Genomic DNA, 11,366 nt, shown 5'->3' on the forward strand with positions numbered 1-11,366 from the left:
AATGTTCATGCCATAACAGCATGTGACACATGTGCTAGCCTGCTGGATCAAGGCTAGTGAAAATCATGAGGGCAAGTAAAATGCTATTTGAATCCAATACAGTTTTCTACAAGAAATTTACATCTCTTACCCCTCATTTGATTCTCAGCTGTAAATAACTTGTCAGATTTCACCAAGAATATACATACACATATACATACAATAGTTAAAGTTCATCGTTTCCATCACAACAGTTCAAACACATGTTCATTAAAAACATACCTAGTTGAAAAGGTGTTTTGATATTTATAGGTCCAGTGAAATTTGCTGTGGCCATTTGCTATTGTTTAATGCCATTATGTCTAGTATATAACATTGTTAATATTGTACCCTAGTAAGTGCTACTGGTAGGTTGATAGTTCACATGTGTCTGGGGTTATATTAAATCAACATTTAAAGTAAATATTATTTACCAACGTTCGTAACATTCCCCAGACATAAAGTACTATTTATTGGGCTAAAAAGAAAAGTCTTGGTTCTCCGTCACTGCCCCGATCTTCATAAAGTTCACCGCACATTTCCTTTTTATTTCTATTAACAAAAATATATATGTATCTTTAAATGTTCCAACGATAGTCAAATACTGTATTCCAGTATTTTACTCATCAAGGAATACTTTTATGTAGGGAGGCCCTTTCCAGGGTTGATTGGACACAACTGTTTATTTGGTTACACAACTGTTTATTTGGTCACATACTAGTTTGAACAACCAAAGAAAAAGAAAAAAAAGACACCACCCGCCCACTTTATATTTTCAAATACCATTGCCTGAGAATCAATTCTTTTATTTTTTAAAGCCTTGATTCTTATGTTTTATTCTTCTCTTCTATGTGTTTTATTTAGCAACAATCAAGTTGGACCAGACCAAATTAATTACTTGTTTTACAGATTTTTATACTATAAAAGGGCGGTGGGGAGGCTAGTGGTTAAAGCGTTCGATCATCACGCCAAGGACCCAGGTTCGATTCCCCTTATAGGTACAATGTGTGAAGCCCATTTTATGGTGTCTTCTCCGTGATATTGCTGGAATATTGCTAAAAGAGGCGTTAAACAATACTCACCCACTATACTATAAAATGCATGAAGGCATTATTACTGCATTGTGTCTATGAATATATTTTAGTGTCCTTTTCAGGGTTAATCTTTTTTGTGAAAACATTCTTTCCATTTGATTTTCAGTTGACATTTCTATGCCTTTAATGGACGTTTTAGGAAGTATAGTATCAACACAGTTGAGTTAAGGCAGTGTATTCTCACTCACTATTATATAAGAAAGAAACAGGGGGTTATTTGGTGATAAAAGTATGGTCTCTTTATTGAAATAGAATATAAGTTGTACTTCAATATTTTCACAATGATCATATCACTACACTGTAAAGTAGGAATGATATTTCACTGAACCTCTGAAGGAACCTCAGCATGAGTTCTGATCTTGAACATTTATATACAAAATTATCTTATTCCCTTATCTTTCATATTCTATTTGAAACTACTGACTTAGAACATATATTTATTTTTCAAACATGATCCAACATTTGTGGTACCTCAGATCCTATGCAATGAATGTCCTGTGGGTCTCCAGAAATGTATATATGTGTAGGCTAAAACCCGTCAGAAGGTTATTATGAGATTTAAAACCCAAATCCAGGGGATAAAAACCAAGGGTAAGTGTTTTATCTTACTTATAAATCAAAAAAAGAAACTTAAAACAATATTTATCAAACATTTTTATGTTTCAAACATACTTTCCATGAACTTTAGGAAACAGGCGTAAAATATCTGTTGCTGGCGTACGGGTACTTTTGAAAGACGTTCTTAAAATCATTGTAATTTATCAGCCCTTCCGTAGCCTAGTGGTACACTCACTGGACTACAGATACAAAGGTTGCATGTTTGATTAGCAGGAATATAATTTGATTTTACATTTCATTACATTGTGTTCAAAGGCAAAAATAATTTCTACCGAGAAACTTTCATATGTTATATTATAAACAGAAGTTGTATTAATAAAATCCATGGGATATTATAACATCCCTGTTTATGACATTAAACCCAACTGGAGAACAATAGGAAGATGTCTATGGAGTTTTGTAAGATGAGACAAATGGATTGGTTGGTCAGGCATGGTGACTTGATTGATTGTGTGTTAATGTATCCCAGTTGCAAAGATCGGTGTTCATGATGCCAGTCTCTGGATTGTCTCGCCCAGACTTGATTATGTACAGATAGCTGACCCGATAGCTACAATTTTGCCAAGTGCGGCATTAAACAACAAACAATTCAGTAACATGCATCAACAATGTAAGCCAGCCTAACCAACCGATCCCGTTAGTTGCCTCTTACGACAAGCATGGACTGCTGAAGGCCAATTCTAAACTGGATCATCACAGTTTATGCTTCATGTAAATAATAGTATTATTGTAAAACTAAGTGTGACAATACTAGCAGTTAATATCAGGTTTATGTATCTAGTTTGATCACTGTCTGGTAACATTAATGTATGGCTGATTAATAATCAAATAGAATACATAATGAACATGAATGAGTAGAGAAATATTCTCAGTAATCTTCATGTAACAAGTAATTTTATAATATAAAAAAACATTGTCAAACAATATTTCCAACAACTGCATCTTAGAGTAAACACTGCAAAAGAAAGGCCTAAAGCCTACCAGTAAATTGACTTTCCATGCTTCAAATTAAAAATGTTTCATTTCCTTATTTTTAGATTTAATATTGTCTATATTATTGGAATTAAGTTGATCATTTATTTCAAGATTGATTCCTTAGCTGGATATTGTTAAAATGAAAAGGAATATTCTGAACAGCAGGATAGTATAGCAGTTGGCTGATCATGATGTTGACCTACAGATTTTTAACTCAGTTAAAGTATAGAAGATTTGTTTGGCCTATGCTCATTGGTGTGTATCCGAGAATCTCATCCAAGTGTCTTTTGTATCAGATATAGGAACACAAGTTGATAAAAGTATAAAACTCAGTGGCTTGCCAAGGGTGAAATTCTATTTGTCATCCAAAATCATTCTTCCAATTCAGGTTGTAACCAGTAATTAACAGTGATTTGAGTGCCAGAAGTGGCTGAGCGATTAGTGATGTAATTTGATTATGAAGTCATGGTAAGCTATGATGTCATAATGGTCTGCAAAGCATGGTGATGTAAGTTAATTGTATGCTTGATCTCATCACCCAAGCAATATTTCCCTTGGAATGATAAATGAAGATAAATACATAAATACAATGTATATTTCTTTTTCTTTTTTAAACTAATTTTTGTCATTTGTCATTCATTCACATGTATTTTTTACATCTCCACTGAAAGCACATAGCATATCTGTTGCTTATTTCAGGCAATTAGAATATTTCAAATGATATCAGGCGCTCTATAGAGCTCTCTGCTTGTCTTGTGTTAACTGGATGTCACTTAAACTCACTGATATAAAATACTAGACTTGCATTTTGTCCTGGCAATAAAGTTATGTATAAAGAAACCCTCAATTATCTAGATCTGAAAAGAGGGGGAATACAATACTAGAAAGGGATGAGAGTGGAGTGGGGTGAATGTTTTATTTCATATACAAGTACACTTCGGGTAAACCTCATGGAAGTCATTTTCTCTCTCTAAAATTCCACTAGGAGAAAGGTCTTATTGATAGTTGCATGTTTTGCTGGGGGCTATCAGTTACTTTAATTTAGAGATGCATTAATTTCAAAATTGACACTATGCTGTTGGGTCTGTTAGAGAGACTAGAAAACTGCTGAAGGTGGAATTTGAGAAGTTGAAAATGGTGAAAGATGCATTTGAAAGCTGTTAACACTACTTTAACATGTTTAGGGCCCAACCTGAGTTCTATGTTATCTTAAATTCTAACAAATGTGGTTTATTATGCATGAACTGTTAGGCCATAAATCAAAGCTGGATGAAGGGTCATGTTTGGGTGCAAAGTTATCTCCCTTTGACTGTATGGTCACAAGCTCCTTCCCAGAGCTTGACACCTTTGTTACACTCTCGGTAACATCGCTGCTATCAGTGTGGAAGCAACCAGTACGAGAATCTTGATATTTGCCCTGTAACTCCAAATTTTGTGACATGTATATTTTTGTGTGTGTATTTGGGAATGCCATAAGAGTGCTATTTGGAAAGGTTTACGTCTGACTTACTATCTCCCTGATGAATGTACTATTTGTTTGTTTAATCAGATTGGTTCACGATTGCAGACTTAAAGAAAAGCACCAAACTTCCCCATTACGTTCTTACTATACGACTTAAATGATAGTTGAAATGAAATAGCTATTCCATTTAACAAATGCAGAAAGTACTTTAGTTGGGGGAAGAGTATTTAGCGTCACAGCAGTCGTCACTTGTTTGTAAACATAACGGTCAGTCGGTTGTGAGTTCAACTCCAAGCATGGTTGTGCCTGCCTAACACAGTGGGGAGCTGGTACTCGTGGCAATGATAGTGTAGAGAGTTCCTCGGACAGGCTATCACTGTGAGAAGCTTGGTTGGATTAAGCTGCGATCACATTTATTATAACTACAGATTCTCCAGAGCATCCCTTACAGAAAGCTTTATTGCATTAAGGATGTTTACTGGTGTGATATTGTAAACACTGTTCAACTCCCACTCTCGTGTAGGGACTGTTCTAACATAATTCGAGGGAGAGCTTGAGATTTGGCCCTTTTCTTGTAGTCGACTGTAACATCTATCTTCTGCGTGACAATGAACAGTGTGACGTCATAGTACATGTAGTGATTTGTGGTATAGAATTAGACCTTGTGAAACTTGCTTCATTTTCTCTGATGGTGCCTGTTTGTGAAGTAGCTGTGTTACACATTATCAAAGCCTGTACTATATGAGACTAAAGTTATGATGTAAAAAAAATATGTAAGAGCACAGACACCGCCATAATTTGTTTAACGGCTATTATCAGTGTTACCTTAATTTTGATTGAAAACCCACTCTAAACATTGGATTCAAGCCATGATGCTTCACTCAAAATCTTACCAAACACCAAAGTGTTCAAGTTTAATTTTGTGATGGTGGAATGGAGATAAATGTTCTGTATTTTGAAATTTGCTGTCACCCCCTACAGAATAGATACCTGTCACATCTTGCGGCATTTGAGTCACAATACGATATGTATCATGATGCTTAATTTGCTTCTTTTTAAACGTGTACCTGCCCGGCTAACAAAGGGTCCTTTCTAACAACCAGTTTGTGCTTTGCTCTCAAAATTGTAATATTTTGGCTCTCTGGTTATTTCTATTAGTATATTGCACTCCGATTTGGCATTTTGTTTCTTGATAGACAATAAGGTTTTGCTATCAGGTACATATCAGTTGCTTTACTGCAATTTCATTTTCTGAAAAATGGGAAATGGTGTCATGTATTGTTTAGTCAGGTGTAAATTTGCGTTCATACATTATGACACCTGAGATGCAGAGGTTGCCGAACATGCACGCTTCTCAGCAATGTGTTCTTCCTGTGATTGTGTTCTTAGAGTTCATCATCCTTGATTGTCCAGGCCATTATATCTACATACTACATTATATCTACATACTATCATGATAAATACCCTGGCCCATTCACAATCACAGCTTTGTCAGGAGTCCTGTTTGAATAGCAAAGTGCTCAGATGTGGCCATTCAGTGAAATTACTCTCACAAGCAAGAGAAACTTTGTGCTAATTAAGAGATGGAAACAATGGAGGTGGTTATGTCAAGCTAAGATGACAAATGGGTCTGGGGTAGTTGTCGTAATAGAATGGAGATGTACAACACCGGATGATCGAAGATGAGAGTTGGTGTCCTCAGTTGTTCATATAATGCTCACTATAATACTCATATATACTTTTCAAACGAAGTTAAGGAACTAACGGTCTTTCATTTTCATTTTCATTGCATGACAGACTAAAGTAATATGAAAGAATTTAGTGTTCTTTAACTTCTTTTGAGTTGTATATATGTACTTATCCTCCAGTAGGAACTGTGATTTGTTCATAAAATTATGTGATACTGGTATATACTTACTTTGTGAACATATTGTCATGTAAACTGAATTATGTTAAATATTATTTACTGAGGATTGTTCTTTGAATTGATTGTTTAATTCTGGATTAATCTAGACTTGCTCTTAGGCTGATATTTGGCCCCAAGTCTGCATCTAATGTCATTACTACTTCCCAAATCATAATAACAAATGTCCTTATTCATGTAATAATAGTTATGACTAAGGATAACTAATGAACCAATTAGGAGGATCGAAATGGCTTTAAAGCTTAGTTTTACTCTGTTGCCTTGAATGTAATGTTAATGTACCTTCTAATTTAAGAAAATAAGAACTTTAACATAAAAGTTTAGTTTTTGCTATTTTGCCTGCCAAGAACACTTGGTTTGAAATCCTCAATATAGTCTCCTGTATTGCTTAGTAAGGATGAAATCATATTGTCTTAAGGATGAGGGAGAGTGAGAGTTACAAATTATAGAAAATATATTCTGTTAAGTCGATAAAAATATGTTTGATAAAAAGAATTTGATGAAAGAATTACATAAAAAAATTATATCTTGTTAAAACAAAATTCATGTAGACCTGTAAATATAAAGATGCAATGACCAGTCTCTAACTGCACAGATTGTATCACAGGGAAGCCCAGTTGGTTGTGTTTTCAATTGGTCTACACACAAAGTTTGAATGTGAAGCCCATCAGCTGAGATCACACGATTAGTGCTATTAGAGACCGCCTCCGTAGTCTAGTGGTAGAGCGTCCGCCGGGAGAGCGGAAGGTCCGGGGTTCTATCCCCGGCCGCGTCATACCAAAAGACGTTAAAAGATGGTACTTGTTGTTACCCTGTCTGGCGCTCGGCATTAAGGGGCTAAAACAAGGACTGGTCGGTTCGGAGTCAGTATACTGTGTCTGAGTGGGATATTCATGTTAAAACTGCGGCATGGTATCTCAGTGAGCACTATAAATCGGCATCAGTCCGGACTAGTACAAGCAGCCACACAAACACACACACGTACATGCACGTCGCTATATAATGAAATAATCTTGGACGCGACGTTAAACCCCATTTCACCTCACCTCACCTAGTGCTATAAGATAAACAATATATATGTTTTTGTGGATTACTGATAATGGATTACTGCTAATTATAATGTACAGAAAGCAGCAGCAACAACAGAAAAAGAAAAAAACTACCTTATTTTCTTGAGTATACTGGAGTACTCAAATTAATCATGTAATTACACTGTCTGGTTATAAAAAGAGGTCATTGTATATCTGGACTTTTGTTTGTAACTTATTTCATTAATTTTTGTCAAAATTCAATCTAATATTGCTTTAATTAATTTCGGCGAAATTGTGTGGGAAGCGATCGCCAGATCGCACAACCTCGCCGTTATTAACAGGAACCACGGTCAGATTACCGCTATTGACGCCTTGAAACAAACTTTAGTTGACAGGAAATGGATACATATATCATGAATGCCATTCTTTGACTTGTTCAAAGTCATATTTGTTGTAGTTTCACAATTCTATGTCAACATGTAATGTTAATGTTATGCAAGTGTTTCCTGGTAAACAGATGAGAAATAAATATGCCTCAGATTATTATATTTTTGGGTTTCTATTTTGGAAACAAAGACTGCCAAGTTGACATTAACATATTGTAGTGTTGTTAATCGGTGTGTTTTTTTTTCACTTTTTTTAATGACCACAGGATCACATTTCCCTGTGCAGAGTTGCATCCCTTAGCGCTGCCAGTATCTGCTGATCTCATTTTCATCCTGATTATGATACTTGGTTTGTCAGCACCATACCCATTAGGGCTAGGACAGGTAACTCGCATACTTGGGTCGAATGGGTCTTGAGTAGGATCTAGAAACCCAAAGCTCGCCCGGACCTGTGGTTAGTGATGTGATATAATGTTTAATGACAACACATATAAAACTACACTACACTATATGTAGGTAATGTTTGAATTGTTTTCTGACTATGCATGCATTGCCTCTGAAGTTTATATGTTTGAGAAAAGATAAAACTTTAGTAGACTTCAGTGTATGCATGATCAGATCACATTATACACATCTCTTAATCGTTTTTACCACGGCTCGGGTGAAACAATTCCCAATAACATTTTGTATCCAACTTGAGACCTACATCAGTTGCCCAGGTAGGTTTGGGTAATAGGGGGTCGGGTACCTGGGAGGTAAATTTGGAATTGTCCAAGCCCTGATATCCCGTGGGCTTCACCAAAGTGCTCAACTTCTCAGCCATACATCCCACTCTACCATAACAAACAAACAATCATGATTCAGTGATTTGACTGTAATACTATTCAAGGCAGCATAAAACGCAACTCACTTTTTAAGGATACTACTGTCACAACAACTAGTTACCATCTATCAATGAACATACGTTGCAATATTTCACCAGGGAGCATCTAGCACATTCTGAGTTATAGGGTATGACATATCTACCAGTCACAGAGTTAGGGACCGGTCATTTATTAATTTATTACAGGGGAGGGTGCATCAGAGGATTTTGATGCACAAATGTATTGAAAATAATTACCTTCCCCTAATGCTTGTCATATTTTTGGATGACCTTCCCCCATGTCCTTGAACATTGTTTTCATTACCCTCCCCAAAAGGACAAAATGCTAAAACACTTCATGAAAAAAAAATCAAAATTTTATTATACATTGTTTTTTTGTGACCCTTCCTAAATGTATATTATTTTTTATGTCCCACCCCAAGAGACTGTCATATTTTTTGGTGACCCTCCCTTGATTCCTTCTGACCCATCCACCCCTGTAAAACTTTATTGGTCCCTTGCTCACTTATTTATATCTTTCCTTATATGGATAAAATATTACTCAGTTATTGATGATTTTAGACAAACTGGATAAATAATGACTAAATCTTACATAGATCACCCTGACTGCTCATCACAGCGTAATTGATGGGCATATTAGTCAAGTCAAGTTGTACCATGTATTCAAGCAGTCTGTTCAGTTCTCTGTGTTTTAATGGTGTTGTTTTGTTAGACTGTGTTCCATGCTTCAGTGTTCTGTTAAGTTTATACACATCACCCATAGGCAACACGTGCTTACATGATGGTTTGCAGAATTGTAAAAGCTTGTTTTGGTTGATATAAAAATGAAAATAAATGAGCAAGGAAAATATATTTTATGTATCTTTATTGAGGGTTCTATTAGGTTTTCTTCGGAACTATGAATACTAAATATGTTAACAAAATTAATGTTTTCAATCAGTGCCTTAAGAAATAGTCTCATTAATTCCCAGAAATGTGTTTTATTGTTTCTTTTGTTAAATGCTAACAATGGTCGTAGAGCAGAATGTGATTTTGATTCATTTACTAACTCAGCTTTTGTAAAGTCAGATAATTTTTTTATGTTGTTAATTTTGTATATGTGTAGCAGGGTGTGGGAGCATCCTCACATTGTCAGTTTGCTTAGGATGAGCCAGTTCGGTAATGTGGACAAGCTATCTGACCTTGGTGTGTGGTTTGAATCCCATACCAAGACTTGGAAATGTTACACTTCAACATTAGTATCTTTGTCTTCATATGTGTTTGTTGCCATAGCTTTTTGCTCTGTTAACCAAAAATAGGAAAGTGCCACCTAATCATTACAACTATGGACAAAATGATAAAAGAAAATCTGTTATTTGACTTATGTCTGTTCATTTGATTTACCAAAGATCTCAGCTTTTGTAGCAAATCTTTAACTTTTTTGCAGTATAACAAGAGTTACCTCCCTTGTTATGTATGTAAATCTTGAAATCAACAGCTAGGAGCCTGAATTAAATGTGAAAACTGTGAGTGGTCTTTGCTCGTATTAATTAACTACACATTTGTGTCTCCAAATGACTTTCAACAATAAGACAGCCTCAATGCACACTTTGGATAGCGGAAATACCAACTTGAAACAAACACGGTTTATTGAGTAGCAGGCATAAATAGGAAAAATACCATGGACATCTGGTGAGATATCACTGCTGGGGTCAAGAGTTCTACCCACTTGTGTCAAGCTTGTTGACACCTTCTCTGCATACCAATCAGTGAACTGTTGCTGGTTCAATCATTTTATTGCCTTTGAAATTCCTTAATGTCAGTCAACAGAGTAAACATATAAACTGTGTGGGTTTTTTTAAAAAACACCTTAATGTTTTTACACAAGCGCCCTACTCAGTGCTAATAAGCAGTGCTATTTGCTGTTTGATTGGATTAAGGTAAGGATGTGTATAATTCCACTGGGGATGTGGTGGGGGGAGTTGCATTGATGTTGAGTCACATTTTTGTCTAGAGGTCAGCAGTCATATTAATTTGGAGACACATAAATTTCCAGATTTACAGTATTTTGAAAGTTCTTTTGATTGATATGTATTTTGCCAGATTAATTGATCTGTAAGCCAAAGCATGGATCATGTTGATGGACATTGGAGCAGCAGTGTTGTATATGCTGTATTATATTTACAGATTCATCCCAGACAATTGACTTGATGCCTTTGAACAATTTTTAGAAAACTAAATGAGCATGTCTTATCCAAAAACAAGTTTACAAATGTTTTTACTTTATACATTGAAGTTTGCCATATGAAGCGTAGGTATGTTTGATTACAGTTTGAGTTATCAATGTTTTAATTTGTTCTATAGTGTAGTTACTTATCACAATGTGTAGATAGGTTTCTGATTTTTTTTCCTCCATAAAATATGTTAATGTGTTACCGACCCGTGAAGATCCGGGGTAGAATATTTCTTCAGAAACCCATGCTTGCTGTAAAAGGCGACTATGCTTGTCGTAAAAGGTGACTAACGGGATCGGGTGGTCAGGCTCACTGACTTGGTCGGTGCATGTCATCAGTTGCAATTGCGTGGATCAATGCTCATGATGTCAATCACTGGATTGTCTGGTCCAGACTCGATTATTTACAGACTGCCGTAATATAGCTGGAATATTGCTGAGTGCTGCGTTGAACAATAAACAAACAAACAAATAATGTGTTACCACTTAAGTTGAGCTTACTATCATGTTTTATGGTTCCAAATCACAGGGGTTCCAGATTGTAATGTACACAACAGCAACTCAGTGTCACTGTGTATAAATTGTGAACAGATATTTGTCATATATGGAAAGGTTTTGTGGATTATAATGAGGTACTATTTTCCTATGAACTCTAACATCAGGTACAAAATAATAATGATGGTTGAAGTTCATGGAATTAACCTGAAAAACATGGAATCAGCCTGAAATCAACATTTGCTTCACAAGTTTCACAGCTTTTGGA

Source organism: Haliotis cracherodii, unplaced genomic scaffold, assembly GCF_022045235.1.
Source record: "Haliotis cracherodii isolate W230 unplaced genomic scaffold, xgHalCrac1.p SCAF_13, whole genome shotgun sequence".
NCBI classification, from domain to species: Eukaryota; Metazoa; Mollusca; class Gastropoda; order Lepetellida; family Haliotidae; genus Haliotis; species Haliotis cracherodii.